The 21392-nt window shown below is 38.8% G+C and overlaps 2 non-coding genes across 2 annotated transcripts; both read left to right on the top strand.

Moving 5' to 3' along the window:
• The first annotated feature begins 5316 nt into the window (after positions 1–5316).
• TRNAF-GAA (transfer RNA phenylalanine (anticodon GAA)) lies at positions 5317–5389 on the top strand. The gene has a single exon. It is a non-coding gene; the product is annotated as a tRNA-Phe (tRNA).
• A 492-nt stretch (positions 5390–5881) lies between these two features.
• TRNAR-CCU (transfer RNA arginine (anticodon CCU)) lies at positions 5882–5954 on the top strand. The gene has a single exon. It is a non-coding gene; the product is annotated as a tRNA-Arg (tRNA).
• The last annotated feature ends 15438 nt before the right edge of the window (positions 5955–21392 follow it).

Genomic DNA, 21392 nt, shown 5'->3' with positions numbered 1-21392 from the left:
AAGTCTATGGGCATTCCATTTGTCATTCACCCTTGGTCATTCCTTTTAGTACATCCCGTACTTGCAACGTAATAATGAATAATAATTCATTATTATAATTATTATTATACTTAATAGTCTGCTGTGGGGAACATCTATATCTTCAAGAAAAATTTAAGTAGCTATGGTTGTTTACTTTTTATCAATCAATATGACTGGCATCAAATCATTACTATCAAAGGGTAAACATCAGTAGAGATTTCAGGTTTTATTAAAGCAAGCACAATAGTACAGTTATATATAATCAACAGAATATTTTTCCCCCCCAAAGATCACTCTGTTGACTGATGATACTACCATGTATACAATAAACAAACGGCTGCAATATCATGATGTCATCAATTTAGCACACAGCAAAAATAGCTCATCTGGGAGAGCGTTAGACCGAAGATCTAAAGGTCCCTGGTTTGATCCCGGGTTTCAGCAGAATTTTTTTTTTTTTAAATATTTATTTATAGGTGCCAAGAAAAAAAAATATACAGTTGAAACAAGTTATGGTACAGAATTGAAAAAAAAATTCAAAAAGGCGCTACGCAGAGCGCCGAGCATTAAATTATCATGCATAAAAAGAAGAAACAAATTGTGACATCTTCATGACATAGTATAACGTCTATTTCAACTTTAAGATTTCATATAGAGATTAAAGCGTGTAGCACAATAGGAACGCCTCACTAGGCGTTATAGTTATCCTCCTAGTTAAAGGAAATCTCCTAAACTATTAAAATAAACAAAAATAATCTGTCTAAACCAACTATTACAAGTTTGGAAGTACCTAAACACATTTGAGTAAAAAAAACTCTTACGCTTGTATCATCAAGGCACTTTACATTTATAGAAACAAAGTATGGAAAAACAAAAGGAAGAGAAATAAAAAAAAAAAAAAAAAAAAAAAGGAGGCAAAAAAAAAAAAAAAAGGAAATTATATTTGTATTTGTTTCCCCTCTCCCCCCCACTCCCGACTCCTCTATGGATCTCCAGAAAAGGTCATCGACCTGTTCCAAGCCCTATGGTAAGTTATTATAAGTCTCTGTAATTCATTATCCAGTCAGCTGGAAAGTCACCTAACAGAACCAGGTCACTGAAGCATTCAGAACTTAAAAAAGGCTGTAATATAGTCTTTTGAATACATTCCGAGTACGTCTTAATTAACGGTTACCATCCAAATAAAAATCTCCTAATTTCCTTTTCGCTTGCTTCTCTGAGATGAAAAGACTCAAAAATTATTTGCATCTGTACTTCTTTAATAAACACTGAGAAACCAGGCATTGTCCTGGCTTTCCAGTTTTTCAGTATAAATTGTCTCACCAGTAAAATAATTACATTTACGATTTTTCTCTGGAGTGGAGTATCCAGGCATGTACAGTTGAGAAAGAAGATGTTTTCTACCTCAAAATGTATACTACTAACTTTATATATACTACTAATCCAAAAAGCCACCTTCTTCCAGAACTGCACAACCCTGGGACAGAAAAAGAACGTGCAAAATGTCTGCATTAATGAGGAGACATTGCGGACATAAAAAATTTTGATTAGTGAACATCTTAGACATTTTCAAAGGCGTACAGTAGAAATCATTCATTAATTTCATATGACTCTCTTTCCAACTCACGGGTATACGACATTTATTAACTGTATTACAGCTGACCCTGATTTCCCCTAGGTCAGTACCTGGAATCAGTAGATCCCATTTTCCATAGAGATTCTCTAACATGCAATTACTTTGCTTAGCAAGCGTAATACTATACAATAATGAGATTGAAGGTTTTTTAACTCTAGATATAATGATACTGGCTCTAATCTCAGACAATGCGCCGATCCCCCGGCCATCCCAACCTCGGGACTTTATAAAATGATACAATTGTGAATATGCAAATAAGTTATTACCTGAAAGATCAAATTGACATTTTAAATAATTGAAAGCTATAATTTCTCCTTCTTCTGTAAAAAATTGGTGAACTAGACTGAGTCCTTTGTTAGACCATACTCTAAATACCTTCTGCATATTTCCAGGGGCAAAATCGGGATTACCTATTATAGGTAAATATTCCGAGTAAGAATAATCTAAGCCTGTTAAAGTACAAAGACCTTGCCAGGCAAGAATTATGTTTTTAATCGATATTAAAGTCTTGATGTGGCTGGGCAATTCCTTTATCTGGACATGTAATAAAGCTTTAGATACAAAGGGGGCAACTAAGAAGTTGTCAATATCCTTAGTGGAGGACCAACTTGTTTCTGCAAGCCAATCCAATGCAATTTTCCCTAATGCGGCTAAATTATAAAACCATATATTAGGTAATGCTAATCCAGCCGCTTCATGGGTTTGCATCAATTTTTCTAAAGCAATACGTGATTTTTTCTTTCCCTGCCATATAAATTGTGAGAAACTAGAATTAAGTTTCCTTAGATCCATTTTCTTAAAAATTAAAGGTAAATTCTGCAGTGGAAAAAGCAACCGGGGAAAAATAACTGTTTTAATTAAATTAGTTTTAGCAGATATCGATATCGGCAGAACTTTTTATACTCTTGCTCTTGGTGCTCGTAGGTCTTCATTTGTATAGAATTGATGCCCTGTTCTCATAGGACATTCTTGCAGGGATTTACTAAAAGGAATGACAAATGGAATGCCCATAGACTTTAATGGGATGTAAAATTAAAAGTGTTGAAGCAACAAAACTATGAGACATATCAAATACATATTTACCAGATATGTTCCCCAGAACCAGTAACATATTCTGAAAGTGAGATTACATCAGATTATAGCTGTTTTCTATGGAATGACAAGGGTGAATAACAAAATGCAATGCCCATAGACTATAATGGGATCACATTTAGTGCTATAGCAACAAAAATATGAACATATGAAGTAGCTGTTTACCAGATATGTTCCCCCAGGTACAGTAGCATATTCTAAAAGTGAGATTACGTCAGATTATAGCTGCTTTCTATGGAATAACAAGGGCGAATGACAAAATGGAATGCCCATAGACTATAATATGATTACATTTAGTGCTATAGCAACACAAATATGAGAAATATCAAGTAGATATTTACCAGATATGTTCCCCAGGTACAGTAGCATATTCTGAAAGTGAGATTACGTGAGATTATAGCTGTTTTCTATGGAATGACAAGGGTGAATGACAAAATGGAATGTCAAATCAAGTCCTAAAAGACAAAAAACGAGAGGCGCTCTTGGTGCAGCAAGTTCAAAGAATAGAAAAAACAACAAAGGATAAAATCCGGGTACTCACAAACAGGATTGCACATTCAGTGCAATAACGAATGAGCCGAAGCTTCTGAGCCGCTCGGCTGACTCTCTGTGGCTGTGACTGCTGGTATCCAGAGCGAGGCTCCACTTCCAATGCCGATCACCAATCAGGAACGCCAACAGGAGGAAACACTATGCCGTTGATACCTGGCGAAATAGACCCAACCAGGCGGGTCTCACCAAAAAGGGGAAATAATTCAAAGTCCAGAGCGAGACTTAAAAAATCAAATACACTTTATTAAAATATATAAAAGTGTTGCTTAGCAACGCGTTTCTCAGCTTAGTGCCGTTTCATCAGGCTATTTTCTTACTCTAAGTCTTGCTCTATTTGAACCCCTTCTAACCAATCAGCAGCAGAAAGTTTTGGCACGCCTCCTATCTCGGCCCATACATTGGTTAATACAGCCGTGGGCCAATATCCAATCAAATCTAACAGTAGGGACACTCCTCTGAAATATCGGCGTATATACATTTGCGTAATAATCGTAATACCCCTTAGATTTGTTAGATATTATTTGTGTATATATATTTGGTGTGTGCTCGACTAAAACTAGAGCGGTGTACTAAAATTACTATCCATAGACAAAAAACAATTGTAAACAGATGTCACTTTGAAATACTTATTCTTAAATATTCTAACCTAATATACTTAAACTAAGATTGTAAATGTTAACAATTCTTAACAAGGGTACAAATGACTGTTAAACTAAATTTATGCTATTACAATCATAATAATAAAAATATATATACATACACATTATATAACCACTAAGAAGTGTTTCGCTGATAAACAAAATGGAATGCCCATAGACTATAATATGATTACATTTAGTGCTATAGCAACACAAATATGAGAAATATCAAGTAGATATTTACCAGATATGTTCCCCAGGTACAGTAACATATTCTGAAAGTGAGATTACACCAGATTATAGCTGTTTTCTATGGAATGACAAGGGTGAATAACAAAATGGAATGCCCGTAGACTTTAATGGGATGTAAAATTAAAAATGTTGAAGCAACAAAACAATGAGACATATCAACTAGATATTTACCAGATATGTTCCCCAGGTACAGTAGCATATTCTGAAAGTGATATTACGTGAGATTATAGCTGCTTTCTATGGAATGACAAGGGTGAATGACATAATGGGATGAACATAGACTATAATGGGATTACATTTAAAAGTGCTATAGCAACGAAAATACGAGACATATCAACTAGATATTTACCAAATATGTTCCCCAGGTACAGTAGCATATATTTATATATATATATATATATATATATATATATATATATATATATATATATAATTTGACGTAATCTCACTTTCAGAATATGCTACTGTACCTGGGAAACATATCTGGTAAATATCTACTTTATATCTCTCATATTTGTGTTGCTATAGCACTGAATGTAATCCTATTATAGTCTATGGGCATTCCATTTTGTCATTCACCCTTGTCATTCCATAGAAAGCAGCTATAATCTGACGTAATCTCACTTTCAGAATATACTACTGTATCTGGGGAACATATCTGGTAAATATCTAGCTCATATGTCTCATAGTTTTGTTGCTTCAACACTTTTAATTTTACATTCCATTAAAGTCTATGGGCATTCCATTTGTCATTCACCCTTGGTCATTCCTTTTAGTACATCCCGTACTTGCAACATAATAATGAATAATAATTCATTATTATTAATATATTTATTATTATACTTAATAGTCTGCTGTGGGGAACATCTATATCTTCAATAAAAATTTAAGTAGCTATGGTTGTTTACTTTTTATCAATCAATATGACAGGCATCAAATCATTACTATCAAAGGGTAAACATCAGTAGAGATTTCAGGTTTTATTAAAGCAAGCACAATAGTACAGTTATATATAATCAACAGAATATTTTTTTTCCCAAAAGATCACTCTGTTGACTAATGATACTACCATGTATGCAATAAACACATGGCTGCAATTTCATGACATCATTCAATCATCACACAGCCGAAATAGCTCAGTTGGGAGAGCGTTAGACTGAAGATCTAAAGGTCCCTGGTTCGATCCCGGGTTTCGGCAGTTCTTTTTAGTTTTGTTATTAAAGTCAAATGTATTATTTAATTTAAGTTTAGAATAGGTAATCAAAGATATCTGAATAATACAAGTTTTGCCATTACGACTATTACAGTCTAAAGAACAAATAGTCTATTTTAAAGTATAGCAGAACTAAAAGTGAACTTCACTTTTTTAACATTATTTTCAAAATGTTATTTTAACATTATTTTCAAAATGTTATTTTGCTTTTTATTTCAGTGCTTTCACATTTGATCAGACTAATGACTAGCACACCTCTGTTTACATTCTATGACATTTTTACTGCATATTCAGTAACAATTATGACAAAGCCTATGAAAGAATACACTTTTGAAAAATGTATTTGCATAAACTGTAATCATTAACTCAGTAAACACAGTTGAAATTATCAATAGTACAGTAGTGACAAGCTAAACAGATCTCAATGGAGGACTTTATCCATTCTATAGAATAGAGTACAAACTTGCCCACATATAAGCCCCAGTGGCCTAATGGATAAGGCACTGGCCTCCTAAGCCAGGGATTGTGGGTTCGAGTCCCATCTGGGGTGAAAACATTTTTTTTAATTATCTTCGTTTATTTTATGCATTATTTTAACACGAAAGGAATCACACTACATACAAACATACATACCATCTGCTTAAAGATCTATGCACTCTTAATGATTTAGTATATAAGTGGTATTTGTAGCTTAAGCAACATAATATTTCTAATCCTTTTTGCACTAAAGGGCAAAAAATAAATCTTTGAATAACATTTCCTATCAATTACTCTGTGTGAGATAAGTGATTGTAACTTGTTTAAACACGTTAAAGGGACATATAGCTGAAGATTAAATCTCAACTAATTAAGCATAGGGGCTGTAAAAACATTTTTTATTTTAATGTTGCATTAAAAAATCTCTCAGAAGGTTATAACAAAAATTAATTGAGTATTGCATTCAATCAAATGTGTGAAGTAGACACATATAGCCATGTATAGTTTGAATTATCACAACTTTCACACAAAACTTGTTCCACCTTCTTGGAACTTACACATGAATAACAGATCAGTTGGCTATAGAATTAACCCCTTCACAACCTGGAATTTCAGAGAAGATCTTGCCCAAAATACCAGAGAATTTTTAGCATTTGTGCAGTTACTCAATTTAAACAGAAATAGAGTCTTTATTTATACTTTTTTTTTGCCTATCAAAACTATATATATTTTTTAAAAAGACACAGAACCCACATTTTTTTTTTCATGATTGAGATAGAGCACGAAATGTTAAGCAACTTTCTAATTTACTCCTATTATCAATTTTTCTTCATTCTCTTGCCATCTTTATTTTAAAAGCAGGAATGTAAATCTTAGCAGCCAGCCCATTTTTGGTTCAGCACCATGGATAGCGCTTGCTTATTGGAGGCATACATTTACAAACCAATAAGCAAGCATAACCCAGGTTCTCAACCAAAAATGGGCCGGCTCCTATGCATCACATTCCTGCTTTTTAAATAAAGATAGCAAGAGAACGAAGAAAAATTGATAATAGGAGTAAATTAGAAAGTTGCTTAAAATTGCATGCTCTATCTGAATCAATAAAGGAAAATTGTGGGTTTAGTGTCCCTTTAAATAGATAACCAAAAGTAATTATCTAGGCCCATTTTGGTATATTTCATGCCACCATTTCACCACCTAATGCGATCATATATTAAAATAATAATAATAATAATTATTTACAAACTTTATTTTTCTCATTGAAATTATTTACATACTGCTTGTGCAATCATGACACAAATGATTGTAAAAGCTTCTGTGGGATCCCATTTGTTCAGAAATAGCAGACATGCATGATTTTGCCATTGGTTATGGATAATTAGAAGGCTGCTAACTGCAGCTGCACACCACACTTCTATTATTCTTGGCAGTGAAGAGGTTAATCAAGTAGCTTGTAAGGTTAATTTTAGCTGGTTCCTTCCAAAAAGGAAAAAGCTGTCTGCCAGTACCTAATTTTACACAAGTATCCCTTTAAAACAAGAGTCTCTACCCCCCCACAAACAATGTAGTGGTATTATTATTAGCTAAGCAATACAATGAGTGAGGAACACTGAGGTGTGGTCTCATTCAGTATATTGCCTTGGGTGATATAGCTTCTGACTGGATGTAGGAGAGGACTTCCAATGTTCAAACCAGGTAGGTAAATCATTAAAGAGATATAAAACAGTCTGTTTCATTGCTGTAATAAGAAATAACTATGCAGACATCATTGCAATATGTGCTATTTATCCCCCCCCCCATTATTATTAAAAATTAGCTGTTTATAGTTAATATCAGTAAATTAGATGGTAAGGGTGCTAAATATATACTGTTCATCATTTTAAATGGATTTTATCTTTGATTTCTTTTTTATAGTTTCATTTATGCAGTGTCCATTACGTCCTGTCACAGCCCTACAAGGAGGCTGGGGCCTCTGCAAGAAGGCATTTCTAGCTTTATGTCATAAAACCTCTATAGTAACATGAGCTGGTTTAGTAGTAAGTGAATACTAGATAAAAAGTGAGTAAGATTTGCCCATGCTCAGTACAGGCAGAATATAACCTAAGTTGCCAACTTGTGTGCTCCCTTATCTACCTGCAGGCAGTGACTACACTGAGAATTTCTAAGTGCTAATTTTGCAAAAAAACATGTATGTGGTTTACTGGGTTTTTTTTTTTACACATTCTGTTTCTTTTTATGTTTACTTTGTTTACTTTGATTTAAAATATTTGGTTTTACTAAAGGAGCACTGTTTAATATCCATTTAAAAGGCTGCTTGGAATTCACACAAAACAGCTGAAACAATGCATTAAAGCACAATCATATGCTTTACAACTCTAGCTAAACTCCCATCCATGTAAGATGGATATACTTTGAATGTCAGGGCTCTTGGTCATATGGAGGAAATAATGTGTAATGGATTTTGTAACATAGTTTCGTGACAATGTGTCTTTAGAACAGGGGTCAAGTTGAGCGGGAACGCATGGGAACGGAGTTCCTGCACTATTTTTGCAAGAGGAACTTATTTCCCCCTGGACAGGGAACAGAAACACTTTAGTAAACACTGCTGCTGCTGGTGGGAGGAGCTGGAGCACAGTCTGGTTAGAGGGATAGTGAGATCCTCTAGTAATGGGCAGTAACACTTCCTACAATACACTTAAAGGGACATGCCACCCACTTTTTTTTTTTTTTTTTTTTTTTTTTTTTTAATATCATTTTTATTGAGGAAGAGGAAAAACAAAAATGAAAGCACTACATTGTTGCTGCATAAACAGCCAGTATGAAACAGTAATAAAAATACAAATAATCATTAGAGTTACAGCAGTGTAAGATGTTTAAATTGTAGCAGTGCACATATACCAAGATATTGCTAAATCAGCCTCAATTTTTCTTAACTTTGACAAATAGTTTTAACCATCCAGAGAGCTAAAGAAAACATACAAGATAAAATATGTGGTGTAGGATGTGATGAATTCTGTATCATATTATAGAATGAAATATAAACTCCCCTAGCTATAAATAGAATCTATAGTATAGCCTTCAAACTGGCAAGTGGAGGCACATACAAGCTTTGCTCAATTCTCTGTGGTCTTAAAGGAGGCCTCAAAAAATGATTGAAAAATGAAGACTTAGATGGTAGGGACTGACGATCAGACCTGCTGATCCGCAGTGAGGGTGGATCCTGGAATATGGCATTGAGTAAGAGAGAGTAGGTGCTAGGGGAGTAGTAAAAGTTGCGGTATAGGCAAGAAAGACCGCATAGTTAGTTCTCCAATTGCTAGGAGACTCATTACTTGGGGGGGGGGGGGGGAGGTTGTAAAATAATCGTGGTAATTTGTAGGGATAAGAAAAAGCATAAACTAACTTTGTAACTAGGGTATAGTAAGACTTACTTGGGATTGAACTTATCAATGTGGCATACACCTGAAGAGGAAGAGATATAGAGCTAGAGTTGTAGGGCTGAGGGAAAACAACTCCTAAAGGTCCCGCTCAAACAAAAGACACTGGCGGATTTGTTGTGCTATATCTGTGTGCAGTGGAATGAAATCACATTATGTATAAACTCGGGAAACAATATAGGGCTATAGTTTGCTTACAACAGGGTAGTATTGCCTCGATATGATAAAACGTTGGTGTCCATCTCCATGGCAACCAAATTTTTATTGACTATTTTAAAACTAGAGACACTGGGGGGTCAGTTATGTCATGTCTGCGTACAAATTGGTAAAATCAAAAAATGTGAGACTTCTAGATGCAGTCTAGGGCTAGAGCTCCCTCAAAACATGGTAGTGTAGTCTCAGTGTGAATTTATGAGACCTGTTGTCAGGGCACGGGCCCTATACCCCGCAACAGGAGCCTGTTCTAAACAGTAAAAGAGTGTTAGCACGAGGGGTAGCCCTTAGAACACCCAGCCGAATAGCCACTCTCTGACCCCGCCATAGTTCCTATAATTGTGTTTATAGCGATAGATTAGGGGTTAAAAGTCCTAAGTATACATAAATAAAATAAAAGATAGGAGAACATAATATAGATCTAGATCTATATGCTCTGTGATATAGCTAACTTCTTAACCAGAGCCAGAAATTCTGCATGAGATTAGCACTCCAAAGCACCTACATAGCACCTTACTAATGCATTAGGCAAAGGGTGATTAACATAGTAAAGGTGTGTATAGGTTGATCTATTTAGAACTAACAACATAGGTGGTGTGAAAGTATATTCGACAAACATTCAGTGGAGAGAACCTACACAGGAATAATGTAGTTGTAACCTTGTACATTAGCAGATAAGACAGTGTAATGTTCATATAAACAGCTCACAGCTCAAATTTAGAGAAGAAGTTAAAGATATATATATGTAAACAAATACCCCTGCTATAAGAAAGCTTCCATACTAGAGCATATAATAGGGGCAGAGTAGTTATCCTAATATTGGGGACATTGTGAGGTAGTGGGTGCCATGAACATAATATAACTAGGAACTGTGCTTTAGCCTTGGAACCTAGAATGACATATACGTCACGGAGCTATAATATGTGGAATGTAAAGCATAATATTCATGAGCTAGCTAAAAACCTTTAAATTAACCACATTCAGGAAATAGTCTTAATCAGCAAAGAGCATAATATAACAATTCTTATTCAAAAGTTGCTGTCTTTGCAAGATAATTAATATCCCTCATCTGTGCAACACTGTGCGTTGTTAACCCGCTATGGGATATTTGAAAACTCATGTAAAATTAGAACAAATGGAACAAAGACATATGCATGTTAACTAAAAACATGAATGAACAGTACTTGCTTAATCTAACAATTTAGTGGCCTACAGCTGTTCTGGGGGCAAAGCGATAATATGCTAGGCAAAAAAAAAAGTTTGAGGTGTAGATATATGTAAAACCAGATTATAGAGCGTTATGAGAGGTCTCCTGCACCCCCCAATAAACCATGTACATGTTGGTAATTGGCCTACGCCAACTCTAGTAGTATAGCAAAGTTTAACGCAACAGCAGAACACAATGGTGTGTAAAGTACCTAAACATTCTAGAAGATAATAATATGTCCGTGTCCAGATATGTATACAGTGCAAACCAACAGCGTAACTAGTAAATACTAAAGCAGAGTATAGCCTGTTAACAAAATACAATGGTGACTAGGATATTTAAACAAACTGCCATATGCTATGTCCGTGCTCCGATGCGATAATTGCAAAGAACATCAAGCAGGTACATATCCATAGAAACCGCTTTAGTGGAATTATCCGGTTTAGCCCACTCCAGATCTTGCAAGCTCATTAGTGACCGGATCCATTTTAGCAGGCAACTCTCTACCAACAACTTCATTTATCACGAGAGGCTCAGAAGGCAAGACGGGCAAGGTATGTGGGCAAAGGAGACTCACGTTACTTCTGATGCGCTTGGGCGCACCCAATATTAGGATATTTGAGTGCATCGCCTGTATTTTGGTCTGCCAATTAATAGCCCCATTGAGAATATCCGACAGTGTAACACTGTAGCCCCAGCCGGGGGAGAATGTACTCACATTGAAGGGTTGAGCCTCCTTTGTCTCCACGGACGTTGCAATGCTCCGCTCAGGAATGATGCCGCTCTGGAGATCGGCACTACCCGAGGCCTCTGCAATGTTAGTTGATGTCTCTGGGTGGGAGGCTCCATGGCTAGCTGGAAATTGACTGCCAATTGAGATGTGCTTAGGGATTCTACCACGTCATGCATATTTGTTTGGGCCATGACATTTGGTGTAGCAGGCTGAGTATTGAAGTGTAGCATCTCAGGCTGCTCTACTTCCACACCCGATCCATCTGTTTTAGTGGCTGCGTCTGTCGCCTGGGGTGCGTGCGTGAAAAAATTTTCAAAACTCGTCCGGTATCCATCTAGGAGGTTGCCAATCTCCCCAAGAATATTTATTGTCATATCCATGCTGAGGTCTTGATGCAACACCTGATCCTGCTGGCAAAAGGGCTCCAAGTAGTTAGATTCTTGCTTCATTTTGGTCCCCACGTGTGGGACAGAAAAGAAAAACATGGCTGCTCCCAAGCTCGATGTTCAATAGGTTAGGTATCAAAGTATCAGCCACATAACGTTCCAACACCGAAAGTGTAGAGCTCTCAGGGCTGCTGAACCCCCAAAGTCACAAAAACAGTAAATTAGGATATTGCAAGAAGTCTGAACGGTCGCCAAATTTGATCTTTATATGATAATTAGTTGGAGCTGCTGCGATGTGCGACCGCTCAGCTTCAGAGTTGGCTCCTCCCCCACATTTTTTCTTTTATGATTTAGAAAGAGAATGCAATTTTAAACATCTTTCTAATTTACTTATATTATCTAATTTGTTTTATTCTCTTGATATTCTTTGATGAAAAGCATATCTAGATATGCTCACTAGCTGCTGATTGGTTGCTGCACATAGAAGCCTCGTGTGATTGGCTCACCATGTGCATTGCTTTTTCTTCAACTAAGGATATTTTAAAAATGAAGCAAAATAAATAATGGAAGTAAATTGTAATGTTGTTTAAATTTCTATTCTCTATCTGAATCATGAAAGAAAGATTTTGGGTTTAGTGGCCCTTTAATGCAAGCCTGTCAATGGTCCCTGAAATTTGTGTAGCACATGGTGCTTGCATGTCTGTATGGCTTGCTCTGGGGTTATTTAGCTCCCTTCAACAGAAATAGGGCTATTGCACCTTAAAGGGACATGAAACCCCCAAAAAATCTTTCATGATTTAGGTAGAACCTGCAGTTTTAAACAACTTTCCAATTTACTTCTATTATCAAATTTGCTTCATTCCCTTGGTATCATTTGTTTAAGGAGCAGCAATGCACTACTGGTTTCTAACTGAACACATAGGTGAGACAATGACAATTGGTATATCTATGTAGCCACCAATCAGCATCTAGAACCTAGTTTCTTTGCAGCCCCTGAGCTTTCCTAGAGAAACATTTCAGCAAAGGATAACAAGAGAAGGAAGCAAATTAAATAATAGAAGTAAATTGTAAAGTTGTTTAAAATTGCATGCTCTTTCTGAATCATGAAAGAAAAAAATTGGGTTGTATGTCCCTTTAAGTGGGCGAGAGTCTGTTACAGAGGAGGATTCTCAGGTCCAAAGACAACCATTCAACCATTCATTGGATTTAATTTGCTTTCATTAACCAAACTGTATAGATTATATACATACAAATACAGTGTGTGTATGTGTGTGTGCGTATTGTTTATATATATATATATATATATATATATATATATATATATATATATATATTTTTTTTTTATATAATATCAATTGTGAGGGGGAGTGGAAGTCTTGGTGAGTTCCCACACTTTTTTTTTAGTAGGACTTGACCCCTGCTTTAGAAACTTCACATATAGTATAATACTTACTTTTACCATGTGGAAACTAACTGCATGGGACCAGCATGTCCTGTATAATAGGTGTGACGAGAGCAGGAAGTGATGTCACCAGATTGGGGGCGGGTCTTAGGTCTGATTGTCGATGTCGCAGTTAGTTAGTGAGATCAATGCTACCAGATGTATGTTTCCATGCTCTATAATAAAATAGAGTTGTACCATCATTGCTGTGTCCTGCATGTGTCCTGCATTTCATGACATGGTGTCAGAAGTTCTTGCCTGCGCTTCTGTTCCTGATCCATGACGATGTCAAAGTTTACCCGACCTGAGCCTTTTGACTTCTCTCAGCCTGAAGTTTGACCCACATGGCGTCAGCGGTTTCAGCGCTTCAGGATTGCATCCAAGATAGACAAGGAGAGTGGTAAAGTACAAGTTAATTCTCTTTTATATATGGGGAAAGATGTGAAGCCAGTGTTCAATGCTTTTACTTTCCAAGAAGGGGAAGAATTTGACTTTGAAATAGTTATGAATAAAGTCAGTGCCCACTTTGTGCCCAAATAAAATGTGATTCATGAGAGAGCTTGTTTTCACAAACGTAATCAGCGTGTGGGATAATCTGTGGAGTCATTTGTGCGCAGCCTGTATGAACTAGCTGAATTCTGTGAGTTTGGTATTGCTAAAGAAGAGCAAATCAGAGACAGAATCGTTATTGGAATTGCAGATGCTGAAGTCTCACTGAAGCTGCAGTTAGAGTCTGATTTAACATTAGATGGGGCTATTAGGATGGCCCGCCAGAGTGAACTGGTGAAAAAGCAAAGTGCTGATCTGAGGTCTGAGAGTATTGTGGATGAAGTGCAGCAGTTCAGGAGAGCTACCAGTGAAAAGCACAGTGTGAGCGGTAAACTTAGAGCAAAAGATATGACCAGAAGTGGATGGGTGGGCGCAGCATGCCCGATGCACACGGTGCAACCGTGCCCATGATCAGAGTGTTATATGCCCTGCTAAAGACAAAAGATGTAGAAAATGTAACAGGATGGGCCATTTTGAAGTGGTGTGTAAGACTGAATATATTAAGGAGATGCAGGTGGATAGCGACCAGGAGGGTCAAGAAGTGTCCTTTGTGGGGTCTGTTGTTGAACGGCCGGGTTCAGAAGATGATTGGAGGGTTACCCTTACTGTAATGGGAGCCAAAGTTGCCTTTAAGATTGACACAGGAGCAGACATCACTGTAATGTCTCTTGCAGCATTCATAAAACTGCCTCGACAGCCCCAGCTGGCAAAAGTTACAACAAAAGTCCATAGTCCTGGTGGCCGCATTGATTGTGCGGGGCAATTTCTTGCCAGCTGCGAGTACAAGCAAAGGAAATTCACCATGTGGGTGCATGTGATTAGAGGTCAGTATGTTAACAACTTATTGAGCAGAAAAGCAGCCTGTGGTTTGGGCCTAGTGGCCAGAGTGAATGAGATCTCAGAAGATATGTTTGGCGAATTGGGCCTACTGAATTGCAACCCAGTCCGTATATCACTTAAAGGTGACGCAGTCCCATACAGCATTACCACTCCCCGTAGAATCCCGTTCCTGCTCATGCCTAAAGTGGAGAAGGAGCTTCTGCGTATTAAGAATATGGGGGTTATTGAAGAGGTTGTTGAAGCAACTGACTTTTGTGCCCCCATTGTGCCCGTTGCGAAGAAGAACGGGAAGGTACGCATCTGCGTAGACTTGAAAAGGCTGAATGAGGCGGTGTAGAGAGAGAGATATGTGCTGCCAACACTTGAAGACATAGCTCCGAAATTGGCGGGGGCAAAGTTCTTCTCTACATTGGATGCTTCTAGCGGCTTCTGGCAGATACCTCTAGATCCAAAGTGCGGCAAACTGACTACCTTCATTACACCAGTAGGTCGGTTTTGTTTTTGAAGACTCCCCTTCGGGATATCCTCTGTTCCTGAAATCTTCCAAAGAGAAATAAGTTCTCTCCTGAGAGACCACGTGGGCACGGTAGTCGTCATGGACGACATCTTAGTGTATGAGTCTACGTTGGAGGAACATGATCAGCGATTGAGCTGTGTGCTGCAGACTATCAGAGAGTCCGTGCTGAAGCTAAACAAAGAGAAATGCCATTTTGGGAAAGCTGAGTTATGTTACTTTGGGCATATTATCAATGGGGATGACATCAAGCCAGACCCCGAGAAAATTCGTGCTATTGAACAGATGAAAAATCCTTCTGATGTACATGAGCTGAGACAAATATTGGGCTTCGTAAATTATGTGGGCAGGTTCCTTCCAGATTTATCCACAATACTACACCCTATCACAGAGTTGCTAAAGAAAGATGTCACCTGGGTCTGGGGACCTTCACAGGAAGAATCTTTTATGCAGGTCAAGTCCCTGCTGGGGTCTGCCCCAGTGTTGGGGTTCTACGACCCTTCCAAAAAGACTGTGGTTAGTGCTGATGCGAGCAGTTATGGGTTAGGGGCCGCCCTCCTGCAGCTGAATGAAAACAAACTACAGCCCATTGCCTACTGTTCCCGTACACTGACGGCTGCTGAGTCAAAATACGCCCAAATTGAGAAAGAGTGCCTGGCTGCAGTTTGGGCCTGTGAGCGCCTTCAGCGTTACCTAGTAGGTTTAGAGAAATTTAGTCTGGAGACTGATCATAAACCGCTAGTCCCTCTAATCAATTCCTATGATATTGACAAAACACCCCTAAGATGCCAGAGACTTCTAATGAGGCTGCTCAGATTCAACGTTCAGGCAGTGCATGTGCCGGGGAAACAACTGGTTGTGGCAGATACACTATCCAGGCTCCCGCTGGCTGCTGCTGAAGAGTCTTCAACGGAATCAGATGTAAAAGTGTATGTAGATTCAGTACTGGCCTCCAAATCCATTTCTTCAGGGAAGCTAGAACAAATAAAGAAAGAGACATATTTAGATACAGACCTTCAAGAAGTTATAAAGTACATAAAAGAAGGTTGGCCCGAGAGTTGGGCAGCCTGGATGTCTTTAAGTTCTTACCAGTCAGAAAGGTTGCAGCTCACGGAGCTGGATGGGTTGGTGCTGTTTCAGGACCGCATTGTTATTCCTGTTAGCATACGGCAGGAGATGTTAAACAGGATTCACAATGGCCACTTAGGCATTACAAAGTGCAGAGAAAGGGCAGCTACGGCTGTATGGTGGCTTGGAATCAGTTCCGACATTGCAAGTCATGTGTCTAAATGTGCCTTTTGCCGGGAACCCCGGCCTACTCAGAGAAGAGAGCCCTTGATTTCTACTCCGCTGCCTGCAGGTCCGTGGCAGAAAATAAATGCTGATTTGTGCAAACTGCACGGGAAAAAGTTCTTAGTCGTGATCGACTACTATTCCAGGTATTTGGAAACTGCAACTTTGAATGAAATAACAAGTCAAGCTGTTATTACTCGTCTCAAGAGCTTGTTCGTCCGGTGGGGCATACCGATGGAGCTGGTGAGTGATAACGGAATGCCGTTCGCTTCCACAGAGTTCAGTTCTTTCAGCAGGGAATATGATTTTATACATTACACATCAAGTCCACATTACCCGCAGGCCAAAGGGCAGTTCAAACAACAAAATTCATTTTAAAACAATCTGAGCCGTACCTGGCCCTCTTGTCCTATAGGGCGACTCCAATTCAAGCCACGGGGTTTAGCCTGGCACAGCTGATGCTAGGATGCCAGATTCGCACCACCTTACCCTCTGTGGGTGTCTTCCAGTCTACTAGCTCTGTTCCTCGGGACAAAGTCCTTAGGAGGGATGAAGAGGCAAAAAGGGGGCTATCGATTCTTCTATGACAGGAGACAATCTGTGAGGCGCTTGCAGGAGCTGAATGCGGGGCAAAGTGTCAGAATTAAACTTGATGATGAGAAGAAATGGAAGACGCCTGCTACGGTAATTGAATGCTCTTCAGAACCAAGGTCTTATGTAGTCCTTACTGATGGAGGGACGGTTACACGCCGTAACCGAAAACATCTTCAGTCTGTACCTGAGAGTTTGGAACTGGATGCCTCAGTACCACCACCGGTGGGATCCCCTGTTTTAACCCTTTAAGGACACAGCTTTCAGTTTGCTCAATTGTTTTATGACGGAAAAATTCCGTCATATGTCCTTAAGAGGTTAAAAGGGGTGCCTTCCCCTCAGCAAGATCACGGCGGGGAGATGTCTTTGCCTCCAGCGGACTCTCAATCACCTTCTTCTGTATCAGAGGACAGTTCATGTAGAGTTACATCACGCGGAAGAGTGGTGAAACTTACGGCCCGATATTGGGATTAACTTTAGTTAGAACAGTGACCGGAAGTATGGGCAGAATAATCCCATGGTCACTGTGGACTAGGGTAGTCTACCCCAAAGTTCAAGTCAGGATGTAATTTATGTTGTTTATATTTTCTGTAATTTGATATATTCAAATGAGAAAAAAATGTATGCTTTGTCCTTTGAAAAGGGGGAAGATGTGATGAGAGCAGGAAGTGACATCACCAGATTGGGGGCGGGGCTTAGGACCGGTTGTCGGTGTCGCAGTTAGTTAGTGAGATCAATGCTACCAGATGTATGTCTCCATGCTCTACAATAAAATAGAGTTGTACCGTCCTTGCTGTGTCCTGCATCTCATGACAATAGGGTTTCTCATGCTTTTTGTAGCAAGCTTCCCTACAGACATACATTATTGTCCTAAGTACCCTCAGCTGCAACAAGTAAATATTATTAGGCTAAAAAAATATGAGGGAATTGTGCATATCCCAGAAATACAAATCTACTGTAAATATCAGAAAAGCAAATAATAAAGAAAGCAACTTACAGAGATAATACACAAAGCACTTATATAGTTCTTTAATATTGTGCCACTTACATTAGGAATAAATATAATGAGGGAAGTAATATTGATGTTACTAACTACATCATGTATGCAGCTTCTATTGGGGCACACTTGGGTATAGGACACTGACTGACATATTTCACCTATGTGATATTGTACTGTGGCCCTTTATCTAGCACATATCTTTACGACTCTTTTTCACTGTGACACACTTTATAACAGGGTTTCTCAAAGCCAGTCCTAAAATACCAAGGATTTCCCTCCCTGAGCACAATTGGGTCAGTCACAACAATGAGTGAGCAGCTGACCAGCCCAGGCAGGCTACTTAAAGTGACAGTCTAGTCAAAATTAAACTTTCATGATTTAGATAGGAAATGCAGTTTTAATCAACTTTCCAATTTACTTTTATCATCAAATTTGTTTTGTTTTCTTGGTATTCTTTGTTGAAAGATAAACCTAGGTAGCCTCATGCTAATTTCTAAGCCCTTGAAGGCCGCCTCTTATCTGAGGGCATTTTGACAGTTTTTCACAGCTAGACAGTGCTAGGTCATGGGTGCCATAAAGATAACATTGTGCTCATGCATGTGGAGTTACCTAAGAGTCAGCACTAACTGGCTAAAATGCAAGTCTGTCAAAAGAACTGAGATAAGGGGCCAATCTTCAGAGTGTTAGGTAATCACAGAGATAAAAGTATATTAATATAACAGTGTTGATTATGCAAAACTGGGGAATGGGTAATAAAGGGATTTATCTATCTTTTTAAACAATACAAATTCTGGAGTAGACAGTCCCTTTAAACGGACAGTAATAGGGACAGTATACTTTAAAATTGTTTTTCCCTTAATGTGTTCACAATTACTTTTTTTACCAGCTGTAGAGAATAAAATGTATGAGAATTTGCTTTTTAAGGTTTATTTGTGTATATGAATTAGCTGATTTTGTGTTTTGAAGCCACAGCCTAATAAAATGGGTTGAGCTTGTAGGTATAATCAGATCTCATTACTTTATCACATTGTGTACATATAACTGCTTCTTTATCTTATATCTGTCCATAAAACAATCACCAATACTTGGAGAGAACAATGGAAAATTAAAATTTTATTACATTATCTCTTCAATACCCCACTGTGAGTGCAATTTATTCTACTGGCTGTTAACACAGCTTGGCCTTGAGGCCAAAAACGTTAAAAATAGGTGGGGATACCAAAGGCTAAATCAACTATTTTAAATGCCAAAATAAAGGTAATGGAAATGCTTGTAAACAATTTAATACACTCCAGCAGGTAAAGTGGATTAATGGGAACAAATTAAAGGGGAGACATTTTTTGAGTAAACTGTCCCTTTAAGTCAAAATAAAACTTTCACACAGATTTTAAACACTTTTCCAATTCACTTCCATTATCTAAACATGTACAGTCTTTTTATATGCACTCCTACATATATGCATTTTGTGATTAGATGATGGCTGTCACATGATGCATTAGGAAAGAAAATGTAACTTTCTTTGATATTTGTCAGAAAAAAATCTTTTGCTAATTTGAAATTCAAATTAAGTGAGTTTGCATTGTCTCTTTATTATGCATTTATTGATTATGATATTATGTTGTGTTTAGTGGCCCTTTAAGCATGAATACTGATTTCTGAAATCTAGGCTGTATAGTGGGGGGATTTAACAATACAATTATTTAATACTAGTCCTAAAGCCCGTTTACACGGGCCATTTTTTGCAGTACAGTGGTCCCACCCCTTGCTCTCTCTCTCCCCCTCTCTTTTGTATTCTCTCCCCCTCTCTTTGCGCTCTCTAACGCTCCACCTCTCTTTTGCTCTCTCTCTCCCCCTCTCTTTTGCTCTCTCTCCCCCCCTCTCTTTTGCTCTCTCTCCCCTCTCTTTTGCTCTCTCTCCCCCTCTTTTGCAATCTCTCTCTCCCCCCTCTCTTTTGCTCCCTCTCTCCCCCCTCTCTTTTGCTCCCTCTCTTCCCCTCTCTTTTGCTCCCTCTCTACCCCTCTCTTTTGCTCCCTCTCTCCACCTCTCTTTTGCTCCCTCTCTCCACCTCTCTTTTGCTCCCTCTCTCTCCCTCTCTTTTGCTCCCTCTCTCCCCCTCTCTTTTGCTCTCTCTCCCCTTTTTTACGCTCTCTCTCTACCCCCTCTCTTTTGCATTCTCTCTCTCTTTTGTGCTCTCTCTCCCCCCTCTTTAGCGTGCTCTCTCTCCTCCTCTCTTTTGCGCTCTCTCTCCCCCTCTCTTTTGCGTTCTCTCTCTCCCCCTCTCTTTTGCTCTGTCTCTCTCCCCTTTTTTGCGCTCTCTCTCCATCCCTCTCTTTTTCTCTTTCTCTCCATCCCTCTCTTTTGCTCTCTCTCTCCCCATCTCTGTTGCTCTCTCTCCCCCTCTCTCCCCACCTCTCTTTTGCTCTGTCTCTCTCCCCTCTCTTTTGCTCTCTCTCTCCATCCCTCTCTTTTGTTCTCTCTCTCCCCCCTCTCTTTTGCTCTCTCCCCCTCTCTATTGCTCTCTCTCCCCCTCTCTATTGCTCTCTCTCCCCCTCTCTTTTGCTCTCTCCCCCTCTCTATTGCTCTCTCCCCCTCTCTTTTGCTCTCTCTCCCCATCTCTTTTTCTCTCTCTCCCCTCTATTTTGCTCTTTCCCCCTCTTTTGCTCTTTCCCCTCTCTATTGCTCTCTCTCCCCCTCTTCTCTCTCCTCCCTCTCTTCTTTTGCTCTTTCTCCCCCTCTCTTTTGCTCTCTCTCTCTTCCCCTCTCTTTTGCGTTCTCTCTTTCCCCCTCTTATTTTCTCTCTCCCCATCTCTTTTGCTCTCTATCTCCCCCCTCTCTTTTTCTCTCTCTTCCCTCTATTTTGCTCTTTCTCCTCTATTTTGTACTCTCTTTCCCCTCTCTTCTGCTCTTTCCCCTCTCTTTAGCTCTTCCCCCTCTCTTTAGCTCTTTCCTATCTCTTTTTGTTTCTCCCCCTCTCTTTCTATTTCTCTCCCCTCTCTCTCTCGCCGGCCGTGCCCGGCCATGCCCACGCTCCCGCCCAGCCACGCCCACTTTCACCCCACCGCCGCAAACAGCATGTCAGGTAAGGCCAGGTGTGTTTGTCCTCATGCTGTCTCTACTGTGCATGACAGCTTCGGACAAACACACTTGGCCTTTTATATAATTGGATAACTCCGTCCTTTTAAAGGGACAGTAACATCAAAATTTAACTGTCATGATTCAGATAGAGAATGCAATTTTAAACAACTTATTTTATATTTATTTGGTCTTTTTGTATCCTTTGTGGCAAAATATACATTGGAAGGCTCTG

The sequence above is a fragment of the Bombina bombina genome, chromosome 8 (assembly GCF_027579735.1).
Source record: "Bombina bombina isolate aBomBom1 chromosome 8, aBomBom1.pri, whole genome shotgun sequence".
Classification (NCBI taxonomy): domain Eukaryota; kingdom Metazoa; phylum Chordata; class Amphibia; order Anura; family Bombinatoridae; genus Bombina; species Bombina bombina.
The sequence above is the reverse complement of the archived record's forward strand: the minus strand, read 5'-3'. Positions and strand labels throughout refer to the sequence as shown.